This window comes from Marmota monax, unplaced genomic scaffold, assembly GCF_021218885.2.
Source record: "Marmota monax isolate L192 unplaced genomic scaffold, Marmota_monax_Labrador192_F-V1.1 WCK01_AAM20220418_F8-fsc00014, whole genome shotgun sequence".
In the NCBI taxonomy this organism is placed as follows: Eukaryota; Metazoa; Chordata; class Mammalia; order Rodentia; family Sciuridae; genus Marmota; species Marmota monax.
Window position 1 is genome coordinate 21,390,600 of NW_026695222.1, and position 14,320 is coordinate 21,404,919.

A 14,320-nucleotide genomic window follows, 5' to 3' on the forward strand; every position below is an offset into this window, starting at 1 on the left:
TAACAATGTGTACACCTTCCATTCAGATCTTGATCGCTCCTCACCTCAGAGAAATGGATGACTCCAAGGCTAAAGTAGGAAGACAAAAACTGAGCCAGAAACATGTTGCTATGTCAGAAAGCAAGGAAGTGCTTGAAAAAATGATGCTGGAATGTCAAAATGACAATGGAGACTCTCGAAAAGCTCTTGTTGGCCCAAGCTGGGGTCATTTGACACCAAAAGTAATTGAACAATGAAGAATTAATTGTAAGTCATTAAAACAATAGGATTCCATAACTGATGATAGCACGATATAATGAATAAATAAGGGAGAAGGGAGAGAATTGTTTTCCCACAGCATACAAATGGTAAATGTAGAGGAAGTGGAACAAGTTTTTAAAACCTTAGAAAATGATTTTGTGACCACCACAGGAAAGATGGATCTGGTCTAAAATCCTCAAGGGATGACAAATCCAGGAAGTACAATTTGAAGGGAAAGAGCAGGATATTTGCAATCTTAAAGTATCTCCCTCTAGACTGCTAATTAGTTACAAGGAATTAAAAAAAAAAATAGCCATACACTAAATATAAGAATATTATAGCCTGACTTTTAGCAAAGACATACTGGATTATTTAGGAACAAAAAGACATCATATTTACAATTTGTACATATATTAATAGGTATTTATCAAAATAAGTTATTTTATATAAACACAAATACTTGTAAATTTTTTAAAAATAACATTTTGATATGAATTCCATTACTGTATGTGTTTGTGTTTGCTGTGTTTGTTCCCGATTTTTTTTTCTTATAACCAACACTGATTCTGGACTACAAGATTAGACACAGCTCAGGCTGGTCTAATGGTATTCTATTCCTTGTACCACAGTGACTGGTCCAGGTATGGACACATGACCCAGTCATACCAACTTGGGAGTTCTTCCTTTAAAAAACAAAAACTAACTCTGGCAGGAGTGGTTAGGAAAATCAATGTCTTTCCTCTAATGTCATGAGAAAAAAAAATTCAGATAGTGTAGAAAGGTTTCAATTGAAAAGTACAAGCAGGCCCTAAGCAACAAACCCTCTTCCCAGTGACAAGAGCTTTTGACTGACATTTCCTTCTAACTCCAAATATGTTCATGCCTCTAGTTTGTTATTTTCAACATTAAGCAATGGTTCCTGACATCTACACAGCAAAGCTGATGAATTTAGATCTTACATACCTCTAAAACTCCTGCTCATATTCAATGTATTTTTTAAAAATTCTTTAGCTAAGACAACTGTGTTTTAATTTTTATTAATTCTTTTGTAACTGCTCTTTTTTTCATAACCCATTCTTGTTTTTCAGACAAATTATCTTGAATCTGAAGATGCTAACTTAAAATCTATACAAGTCCTTGATGATACAGGTGGGTGGTGAGGCTCTCCTCTGCTGCTGACTAAGGTTCTTTCTTTATAAGTCTTGCCCTGAATGGAAGACCTGGCCTGGGATGCTGCGCAAATGGGCAGGACTTCTCAAGTGGCTATTTCTCTCCCCATTTTTAGGGTATGGGCAGGGAAAGGCAGAGAAGCCCATAAATTAATAGGTATTTATCAAAATAAGTTGTTTTACACAAATTCTAGTAGATGTCACTCCCTAATTGAAGCCCTAGCCCTTTCCTCAAGTCAAACTACTCAAGCTACTTTAGAGTAAGCTATAAACCAAACAGCCACTCTGCAGACAGTCGCTTAATCAGGCCCTCCATTTCTGGCCTGCCTTCAGCCACTCAGAGCTGCCAGCTCCACTGTCAGGAGGAAGTATTTCCACCTCAGCTACAAACATAGCTCCTGCATGTGCTCTGAGCCAGGACTCCCTCAATAGCATTTATCCACCAGTATCACAGCATTGGCCTTTCTTGTTCAGAAATGTAGTAACCACTCTCATTTTTGAAGAATTTATTCCTCTTTGTTCTTTCTGTCATTTCAATAAGAGAAAGGAACACAAAAGTGTGCTTTGTTTACAACTGTAAAAGTAGAATGCCCCCAAAGAACATTTGTTTAAATGTCTTCTGGTCTTTTTAAGTCTTTTCTCATCTACTAATTCCTTTAATACCAGGCTGAATGCTCACTTCTTCCAAGAGACTCCCTAAATTGTCTTGGCTATTATATATGCAGCCACACCAGGTTCTTTTTATTTGTTTATACTTTTGCCCATTTCTTGAATACTTTCAAGACTGTTTCTCTAACTCAAGAAAGCTGAAGCTGTTATCACGTGCATGTTCCTTTGTGGTGGTTGCTTCTGGAAAGCATTCCCATATTTTTTATTGGTTCATTATAATTGAACGTAATGGTGGGATTAGTAAATAATACGAATCCCACCATTATGTTCAATTATAATGAACCAATAAAAAATATGGGAAAAATTTTTGAACAATTAAAAAAACAACAACAACAAAAGGCTCCTCAATGATGGAGTTCAGATGATACTACTGTGATACCTTCCTTCCTTCACCAATCAAGTCTCAATAGAAGTACTTATAAACAAAGAAGACACATGGAAGACACTAAAAATATAGGGGGTAATGAGCAGACATGTATCAAGCATTATTATTTAATAACTATTTCCTTACAGATTCGGTAAAGATCCAATACATAACAAACTCTGAGAAGGTCCTAGGGATGATGAAGAAAGCACATTGGTTATTCTTAAAAAAAGGAATGGAGACTTCGTCCAAAGTTTCAGAGGCAACTGTCTTTGCCATTATCATTTAGATTTCTGCTCTACTTATCACACAGTGCTATGAGTCCCAAGCAGAGATCCTACCCAGAACTCACTGGATCTTTATATTTGTGTTCTTTATTCTAATAAATAATCAGAATGTAAGAACAAGTCTCTCAAAAGAAAGAACCTCATCAATGGAATCTCTTGAGCTTAAAACCTGCCTCAATTAAAGCAAAGACAGATAATTTGCCTTCAAAGAGCAAGGCAGCTGTCAGCTCTTGTCATGAGAGCTAGCTGCCTTTTACCGTCCTTCCTGCACTGTGCAGTATCAGCTTATACAGTAGCAACCAGACAGCTCCAAGAACTGTATAATCAGAAGACCTGAGGTTGAATGAATGCTTTCCAGAAGCAACCACCACAAAGGAAAAGAGGCAAGGCAAACTTTTCTTCCAGAATGTTACTTACTAAGTTTATTGGATTTGGGAGAAAAGTCTGTTCTGGGCTGAGAAACCAAAACAAATGGAAGCGCAAGGCTGAAGCAGAGACTGGGGATCATTACACCACTCATTTCATTTCCTCTTTTTGGCTTTCTATTCCTAGCAGATGTTGAATATAAAAGCTTTAATACGCTCCATTTCCCCTGTGGTCTTTCATTTGGGACCTATATTTCTCAAAGGATGGTTAAAGAATCAATTATGCTCTAGTTACCTGGGAGACTGGGAGACTTTTGGATTGCAGACTGACTCCCTGTTTTAAGAATGGGCTATCTAAAGGGCTGAACATTGACTTACCCTTCAAGTTCCAAGGTATCCAGCAAGAATACAAGGTAGCCACATATACAACCAGAATGGGTCATCTTTCCTGCTTGCCAAGCTGTGCTTTACAGCCCAGAACTCACTTTAAATAAAGGCTTTTAAGAAATACAAAACTCACAAGCATGTAGATGCATGAGCTGCAAAAACTGCTATTAAGGACAGTATCCATTACAAGATGTAATGTTACCTCGTGAGAAATTTCTTTCTCAATTCGTAAATATTTGGTTTTCCTGAGGAACTGGCATGTTGCTTTTCTAAGACCATTTCTAAGACCAAACCTTCTACCAACATTTCATGGTCCCACATGACCTGACACCTGCTTTATGGATTCCCTGGTTCCAACTTTGCAGCCATGTGTTCAGTATCCATATATGTATAGATATGTGGATACATTTACATGTGTACACACACACACACACATACCTGTGAATGTCTTCTTATGCAAGTAAACTCAAACCCCTTTGGGAAAAAAGTACTGTAATCAAAAAAATAATACAAGCAAATAAGTTATACTAAGTTAAATTTTAATGTTAGAATCAGGGTACTGACAAAGCCTAACTTGGCTGGAGGTATTTTCTTGCTTAAGCTATATGTAATTAACGGGAGAACAAAACTTACATTTAAAAATAATCTGGAGGGAAGAGACTCAACATGGCGGCAGGCGGGGAGGCAGTGCTTTCAGTACCTCCTCAGCCACGCGGACAGAGAGACACATCATAACGTTCGGATTCTACCTGCTGAGAAACTCCCAGCAAAACTCCGCTGAAGTGAGACCTAGGCTTGAGTCTGAGATTATTGGAGGTGAGAGCTTGTCCCAGATGGGTGAATCTCGGCCACCCTGCGCAGAGGTGCGGGCCGCCGCTGTCTGGTGACCGGTGCAGAAGGAGGAGTTTCAGCACTGCCAGAGACCGTGTGCGGCGTAGAGACCCTTTGAAGAGGATGCTAACCAAGCCTTCATGAAACAGCGGTCCAGAACTGAAACCGAGTCTGGGACAGACCAGAGACAGGCCAGACCCACCCCTCCTATCGGACACTCCGGCAAGGAGTCTGGGGCCCTGGGGCCCGCCATAGCAGAGAGCTGATGTCACCAGAGTTCGGCGGACGGGATCCCTTCCCAGGGAAATCGTTTCAAAAGGTATGTGACTCTCATCCCCACCAGATGCATACAGCTGGGAAACCTCAAAAATCTCGCCCCAGAGCTCCGTGGGTGTGACTATAGGGGCCGAGGGAAGCAGAGGGGACTCCCAACCCCCAACTCCCCCTACCGACCCCCAACTCCCCCTACCACCAGTGGTGACACCCAAGGCCTTAGCCGCCAGTTCCGGGGGGCGTGGCCACTGAAGGGGTCCAGGCAAATTAAACTGACAGTTCCCAGATCACCTGCTCCACAACCTTGGGGTCTGGGTGAATGGCAAACAGAGAGAGTGCTCAGTTGTTCGGGAAATAGGGCACTCAGGGAGCTGCAAGTGTAACTAGATTTGTGGAGATCGCCTCCGGTGAGCGGGGCCTGGCTGGCTGGCAGGAGGAAGCGGGGAGGGGCCGGAGAAGAGAAACGGCTCTGGACTAACAGGATTGAAGAGACGCACAGTAGGGAAAGAGGAGCTGCCTTACAGGGACTGCTGCCGGCACATAGAGGGCAGAAGATCGGCTTGGAGGGCACAGCTCCGCCTACTGGAAGAGAAGAAAATAGAACTCTAAGACTTCATATATCATTTTTTTTCTTTTCCCTTTTCAATTTTTATTGTTCTTTCCATTCTCCTTTATTCTACATATTTTTCTCTCCCTCTTTCTCTTGAAGGACTCCTTCCTTCCCCTTCGCCCTAACTTTCATCCCAAGCATTACGACTTTCATTACGTATAATTTTCTAAATGCAAATAGGTAAATGTTCCGAGGTTGTCTGTAGGGCTCCTAAGTACCTAGCTATTACCAAATACCCTGATCCATTCGCCTGTTAATATCCCCCTTCAGTAGAGCAATCTTCCAAAGTAGCCAAGACATACTAACCTTCATACCATCATAGCACCCAACCTAAAGTCCTAAGACCAAACAACAGATCACTATATGCCTACAGAATCCATAAGCCTTTTATGAATCGAATGAATCAGTTTTAAATTACAATAAAGCCCAACATCGCTAGACATAGTCTCCCACCACAAAGGAGAGACCAGAGATACACAAAACCAAAACAAATTTATAGGAGAAAACAGAAACACAGCAGTTAAACAGAGTTGGAAAGTAACGTGAACACCATGAAAAAACAAGGGAAAAAGGGATTACAAACAACGTAGGACAACTTAAATTTACAGGAGAACCTAGAGGAATCAGAAAAATGGACAGAGAAAGAACTCAAGGCATACCTGACTCAGAAGGAATGGAATCTTAAAGAAGTCATTAGACAGCAAGTCCAAACAATGAAAGGATACTTTGAAAATGAATTATATAAGCAGATTCAAGAAGCAAAAATGAACTCTACCAGGAGATTTAAAAAAAAATTAAAAAAAAAAAATTAAAAAAAAAATCAAACAGTAATATTAGAAATGCAGGAAACCATAAACCAAATCAAAAACTCAAATGAAAATATTACAAGTAGACTATATCAAATAGATGTCAGAACATCAGATAATGAAAACAAAGTTTATCAACTCGAAAAGAGTATAGTCAACGCAGAAAGGCTGGTAAGAAACCACGAGCAAAACATCCAAGAGATATGGGATGTCATAAAAAAACCAAACTTAAGAGTCATTGGGATAGAGGAAGGTATAGAGGTCCAAACCAAAGGAAAGAGCAATCTGTTGAATGAAATAATTTTAGAAAACTTTCCAGACATGAAAGATGGAATGGATTGCCAAATCCTGGAAGCCTACAGGACCCCAAACATACAAAAACCGTAATAGACCAACTCCAAGACACATTATTATGAAGATATTCAACATACAGAACAAGGAGAGAATATTAAAAGCTACAAGAGGAAGGAGGCAGATTACATTCAGGGGTAAACCAATTAGGTTTATGGCTGATTTTTCTTCACAGACGTTGAAAGCGAGACGATCCTGGAACAATGTATTTCAAATGCTGAAAAATAATGGATTCCAAACAAGAATATTGTATCCAGCAAAATTAAGCTTCAGGTTTGACAATCAAATTAAAATATTTCACGATAAACAAAAGTTAAAAGAATTCGCAGCCAGAAAAGCAGCACTGCAAAGCATTTTGAGCAAAACACGTCAAGAAGAGGAAATGAAAAACAGCACCCAAAACCAACAATGGGAGGTAACTCAGTAAAGGGGGGAAAAAATATCAAAGAGGAAAAACAAGCCAAATTAAAATAAATACATAAATAAACATGACTGGAAGTACAAACCATATATCAATAGTAACCCTAAACGTTAATGGCTTAAACTCACCAATCAAGTGACATAGGCTAGTAACTTGGATTAAAAAAACAAATCCAACAATATGCTGCCTTCAGGAGACTCATATGATAGGAAAAGACATACACAGGCTGAAGGTGAAAGGTTAGGAAAAATCAAACCACTCACATGGTCCTCAGAAGCAAGCAGGAGTGGCCATACTCATATCGGATAAAATCAACTTCAAACCTAAGTTAATCAAAAGGGATAAAGAAGGACACTATATACTGTTAAAAGGAACCATTCACCAACAAGACATAACAATTATCAATATGTATGCACCAAATAATGGTGCTGCAACGTTCATAAAACAAACTCTCCTCAAGTTCAAGAATCAAATAGATCACAACACAATAATTATGGGTGACTTCAACACACCGCTCTCACCATTGGACAGATCCTCCAAACAAAAGTTGAATAAAGAAACTACAGAACTCAATAACACAATCAATAACCTAGACTTAACCGACATATATAGAATATATCAACCATCATCAAGTGGATACACATTCTTCTCAGCAGCACATGGATCCTACTCAAAGACAGACCATATATTATGCCATAGGGCAACTCTTAGTAAATATAAAGGTGTGGAGATAATGCCATGCACCATATCTGATCATAATGGAATGAAACTGGAAATCAATGAAAAAAGGAGGAAGGAAAAATCCTGCATCACCTGGAAAATGAACAATATGTTACTGAATGATTAATGGGTTACAGAAGACATAAAGGAGGAAATCAAAAAATTCTTAGAGATAAATGAAAATACAGACACAACATATCGGAATCTATGAGACAAAATGAAAGCAGTTTTAAGAGGGAAATTCATTGCCTGGAGTTCATTCCTCAAAAAAAGAAAAAAACAACAAATAAATGAGCTCACACTTCATCTCAAAACCCTAGAAAAGGAAGAGCAAAACAACAGCAAATGTAGCAGAAGGCAAGAAATAATTAAAATCAGAGCGGAAATCAACGAAATTGAAACAAAAGAAACCTTTGAAAAAATTGACAAAACTAAAAGTTGGTTCTTTGAAAAAATAAATAAGATCGACAGACCCTTAGCCATGCTAACAAAGAGAAGAAGAGAGAGAACTCAAATTACTAACATACGGGATGAAAAAGGCAATATCACAACAGACACTACAGAAATACAGAAGATAATTAGAAATTATTTTGAAACCCTATATTCCAATAAAATAGAAGATAGTAAAAATATCGATAAATTTCTTAAGTCATATGACTTGCCCAGATTGAGTCAGGAAGATACACACCATTTAAACAGACCAATAACAAAGGAGGAAATAGAAGAAGCCATCAAAAGACTACCAACCAAGAAAAGCCCTGGACTGGATGGGTATACAGCGGAGTTTTACAAAACCTTTAAAGAAGAATTAATACCAATACTTTTCAAGTTATTTCAGGAAACAGAAAAAGAAGGAGCTCTTCCAAATTCATTCTATGAGGCCAACATCACCCTGATCCCGAAACCAGACAAAGACACTTCAAAGAAAGAAAACTACAGACCAATATCTCTAATGAACCTAGATGCAAAAATCCTCAATAAAATTCTGGCGAATCGGATACAAAAACATATCAAAAAAATTGTGCACCATGATCAAGTAGAATTCATCCCTGGGATGCAAGGCTGGTTCAATATATGGAAATCAATAAATGTTATTCACCACATCAATAGACTTAAAGATAAGAACCACATGATCATCTCGATAGACGCAGAAAAAGCATTCGACAAAGTACAGCATCCCTTTATGTTCAAAACACTAGAAAAACTAGGGATAACAGGAACTTACCTCAACATTGTAAAAGCTATCTATGCTAAGCCTCAGGCTAGCATCATTCTAAATGGAGAGAAACTGAAGGCATTCCCTCTAAAATCTGGAACAAGACAGGGATGCCCTCTCTCACCACTTCTATTCAATATAGTTCTCGAAATACTAGCCAGAGCAATTAGACAGACAAAAGAAATTAAAGGCATAAAAATAGGAAAAGAAGAACTTAAATTATCACTATTTGCGGTTGACATGATTCTATACCTAGCAGACCCAAAAGGGTCTACTAGAGCTAATAAATAAATTCAGCAAAGTGGCAGGATATAAAATCAACACGCTTAGGTCAAAAGCATTCCTGTATATCAGCAACAAATCTTCTGAAAAGGAAATGAGGACAATCACCCCATTCACAATATCCCCCCCCCAAAAATAAAATATTTGGGAATCAACCTAACAAAAGAGGTGAAAGATTTATACAATGAAAACTACAGAACCCTAAAGAGAGAAATAGAAGATCTTAGAAGATGGAAAAATATACCCTGTACATGGATAGGCAGAACTAACATAATCAAAATGGCAATTTTACCAAAAGTTATCTATAAGTTTAATGCAATGCCAGTCAAAATCCCAACGGCATTCCTTGTAGAAATAGATAAAGCAATCATGAAATTCATATGGAAAAATAAAAGACCCAGAATAGCAAAAGCAATTCTAAGCAGGAAGAGTGAATCAGATGGTATAGCGATACCAGACTTCAAACTATACTACAGAGCAATAGTAACAAAAACAGCATGGTACTGGTACCAAAACAGGAGGGTGGACCAATGGTACAGAATAGAGGACACAGAAACCAATCCACAAAATTACAAAGGGGCTAAAAGCATGCAATGGAGGAAGGATAGCATCTTCAACAAATGGTGCTGGGAAAACTGGAAATCCATATGCAACAAAATGAATCTGAATCCCTTTCTCTCGCCATGCACAAAAGTTAACTCAAAATGGATCAAGGAGCTTGATATCAAATCAGAGATTCTGTGTCTGATAGAAGAAAAAGTTGGCTCCGATCTACATACTGTGGGGTCGGGCTCCAAATTCCTTAACAGGACACCCATAGCACAAGAGTTAAAAACAAGAATCAACAAATGGGACTTACTCAAACTAAGAAGTTTTTTCTCAGCAAGAGAAACAATAAGAGAGGTAAATAGGGAGCCTACATCCTGGGAACAAATTTTTACTCCTCACACTTCAGATAGAGCCCTAATATCCAGAGTATACAAAGAACTCAAAACAGACACTTCTCAGAGAAGCACATACAAACAATCAACAAGTACATGAAAAAATGCTCACCATCTCTAGCAGTCAGAGAAATGCAAATCAAAACCACCATAAGATACCATCTCACTCCAGTAAGATTGGCAGCCATTATGAAGTAAACAACAACAAGTGCTGGAGAGGATGTGGGGAAAAGGGTACACTTGTACATTGCTGGTGGGACTGCAAATTGGTGCGGCCAATTTGGAAAGCAGTATGGAGATTCCTTGGAAAGCTGGGAATGGAACCACCATTTGACCCAGCTATTCCCCTTCTCGGACTAGTCCCTAAAGACCTTAAAAGAGCGTACTACAGGGATACTGCTACATCGATGTTCATAGCAGCACAATTCACAATAGCTAGTCTGTGGAACCAACTTAGATGCCCTTCAATAGATGAATGGATAAAAAAAATGTGGCATTTATACACTATGGAGTATTACTCAGCACTAAAAAATGACAAAATCATGGCATTTGCAGGGAAATGGATGGCACTAGAGCAGATTATGCTAAATGAAGCTAGCCAATCCCTAAAAAACAAATGCCAAATGTCTTCTTTGATATAAGGAGAGCAACTAAGAACAGAGCAGGGAGGAAGAGCATGAGAAGAAGATTAACATTAAACAGGGACGAGAGGTGGGAGGGAAAGGGAGAGAAGGGAAATTGCATGGAAATGGAAGGAGACCCTCGTCGTTATACAAAATTACATATAAGAGGAATTGAGGGGAAAGGGGAAAAAAAAAAACAAGAGAGAGAAATTAATTATAGTAGATGGGGTAGAGAGAGAAGATGGGAGGGGAGGGGAGGGGGATAGTAGAGGATAGGAAATGGCAGCAGAATACAACAGACACTAGTATGGCAGTATGTAAAAACGTGGATGTGTAACCGATGTGATTGTGCAATCTGTATTCGGGGAAAAAATGGGAGTTCATAACCCACTTGAATCAAATGTATGAAATATGATATGTCAAGAGCTATGTAATGTTTTGAACAACTAATAAAAAAAACTGAATAAATGGCAAAAAAAAATAATCTGGAGGGAAAGGATCAGAGGATAGTTTAAGTTAAAAAAGGTTTCTTATTATACCCCATCTATGAATGATATATCAAAGTGCATAAATGTACTCTACTTTCATGTGTCACCAACTAAAACAAATTAAAAAAATTAAAAAGTCAAATAAATAAATAAAGGTTTCTCTTACTTAGACATTTGGGCTTTTACTCCCCAAGCCCCAAATATTTATCACTATTCAGATAATCCTTGAAAAGAAAATTAGCTAGATTCTGACTATCACCATTTAAGAGAGATATCAAAGCAAACAAAAGAGTAAAAGGAAAAGCAAGAGCCATTTTAGCTCTTGAAAGGATACCAGGGAGCTTGCAAACTAAAATTTTATAAAAGTGGGCCATTTCCCTACCAATAAAAAACCAATTTCTTTGATACTTCTATCTACTGTTTCCATTCCTTACCTTCTTTTGCAAGGTATAAAGAGCTACAAAGCTGTGGGGGGAAAGAGGGTTTCCTGGAGTGATTCTGGTCAAATCTGACAATTTTCCTTTGACAAGTTAATTAACTTTCAAAATTTCCATTTCTTTAATTATAAAATAGAGATACCACCTAAAATTATTTAACAAGGGAAATTATTCTAAGGTATTTCATATATCTTATTTTCAGGGAGAGTAGTTCTATCCACTGGTTCTTGGAATACACTTAGATTCCAAATATAAAAAATACTACATGTGAATCTGACAAACATCTCTGATGATCAATCCCCAGGAATAAAAGACACAAGACATGGAGGTCCTAACCTCAGGTACATAACTTTTGTTCAGGAGACAGATCATAATTACATAAAAACCACGGTTAAGGATTAAGATGTGGCCTACTGCAGAAGTAAATGTGTAAGTCTGGGAATCCGGAGGCCAGAGTTTGTAATGACCTCAAGTCACTTCTCTATGTAGGTACCCATTTCCCTGGCTACAATACAACAGGATTTGAATATCAGAAAAAGGAGTTTGGATTTTTGTCCTGGAAGCAACTGAAATCACCAAAAGCTTCTTGTTAGAGTGAATCTCATTTTCCTATCCCCATGTTTTCATGAGGAAAAGCATACTTACTTCCATAGAACAATACTAGAAACATATTTTCTGCCCTTCTTCAAATTCACCTCACTTGATTAATTAGGGACATACACAATTGGCAAGTCTGGGCAAAAGAAAGAAATATACCTGGCTCAGTGGCCCTTGCAGGTGTGATAGGCAAAATCAGCTCAGAGAGAAACAAGAAGCCTGATTCTGGCCACAGGCAATGAACTCAGTGTATCAATAATAAAGCTGATAAATGGGTCTCATCTCTTTTGACTATTTTTCAAATGATTCAGAAGCAAGAGACGAGGAAAAGGCATATGATTTACCACCACCATTACCAACTGTAAACATAAATAAGATAATAGCAGTACTTCCGAAAGACTGGCCAAGTGGCAGCTGGATGTAAGTAGGAAAGGTTGAAGTCTGAAGTCTGCAAGTGGTTGAACTCCTATAGTAATTCAAGCACTCAGTGACTCATTTATAGCCATCAAGTATTATGTGGATAACCACTAAACTCAAAACACGCACTTGAGCCAATCTGCAAGAGTTAATCAAGGAGAACAAAAAACCCTTAAGACTTAATTATTAACACATTTTTTATGAATTAATGTCCTTTCATAAGCAAAACTGGTTCTGCTGACCAGTGAGATTATTAGTTAAAGGAACCAAAACAATTTTATAAAGGAAATCAAAGGCTAACCAGTCCAGAACCATATGTGTTACACAGAATTCTACTATGTTACAGATCATTATCATACCGCAATTACATATCAGTCCCAAAATAAAGAGAAAAGCTTGCATAACTTGTCCACACTTCTAAGAAATGACCATCCATCCCTGTGTGTCAAACTTCCTCCCAAAGGAGGTCTCCTGAATTTCTAAACCTCAAGAGGTTCCACTGTCTTCTAAGTTAACAGCCCTCAAAAACACTGAGTGCTTCTCCAACTAATTCTTAAATTCAGTCTACTTAGATTAAAATAATGTTCCTTTAATTAATGCTATATGCATATACATATCTGTGTATATGTATTATATACACCTATCAAAGTCTAAGTTTTTCATTACTCAGAATCCTGATTTTGTTTATACATTTGTCACCTGATTTAGTTTTGTGAAACAACTCATTCCTTCAAAATGAAATTTATGACAATGTCTATAAACTATCACCTTGTTTCACATCCCACACAATATAAAGGTAAATTCCTTTAATAAGATAAAACCATGAGCATCAAAGGTCAGTAGTTAGGTAAGCTCAGCTATCTATGACTTTTTACTGCCTTCCTCACCAAAGCTAGATCCTTACTAGGGACTATGAAACCGCCTTTGACTGCTGTAATTCTCATACAGTAAGGAATCTCCTGATTCCTTACTGTTCTCTGAAAAACCAAAATAAGCAATTCCATAAGTTCAAGTTTGATTCTCCTTCTTCAAACATGTTAGTACTCTAAAGAACCACTTTAGCTTCTTCAAAGCAACCTGGAGGTGAAAATTATTGGCAGAAGTCAAAAAGTCACTGTCATTCCATCCATACACTGGAGATTCAAAGTATGTTCCTTAGAACACACAAGGTCTATACAATTTTTTGTCAGAATCCTAATTTTGCCTACTTCTCTTGGCATTCTACAGTATGAAATATTTGATGGCCATTTTCTACAAACTACATTCTTAGAACCACCTTTCCCAATCCACCCCCACCACAGCAGGCACTTTGATAGATAAAAGATGAAATCCCCTGTGAGGAAAAAGGGAGTGAACATCATAAGGCAAAAATTTTACTTGGATTAGGAATTATCTATATGGTCCCAAAAAACTATCCTTCTAAAAAAGGAACTGAATCATCCAGTAAACTCCAAGTGGCAGCACACAGCACTTAAAATGTTTCATGCCTGACCCAACACCAGTATGATGGTCTCAATATGTTATTTTCTCTTAGCATATCACATTAATCTCACATTTATGGGGACTTTTGGTCAGACATAATAGAGATACCCTCCCTCTGTATTTGGATTTCAGAAACTGAAATTCCTTGAGATCCAATTTTTTTAACATTTCCCCAAAGAGTTTAAACATAATATAATGTTATGCCCAAAGGATTTAGAAAGATACATAATTTTGTACAAAGATGACAAATACTGAATTCTGTGTGTAAGGAGTGCATCTGCTATTCTGACAGGCTCTCTCATATCACTCACTTGGCAGTGACTCTATATCCAGGCCTCTGAGCT

At 37.9% G+C, this 14,320-nt stretch overlaps 1 protein-coding gene across 6 annotated transcripts in view; it reads right to left on the minus strand.

Annotated features, from left to right (window-relative positions):
- The window catches only part of Chd6 (chromodomain helicase DNA binding protein 6), a 237,637-nt gene that overhangs the window by 123,293 nt on the left and 100,024 nt on the right, over window positions 1–14,320 (minus strand). The window lies entirely within an intron of this gene.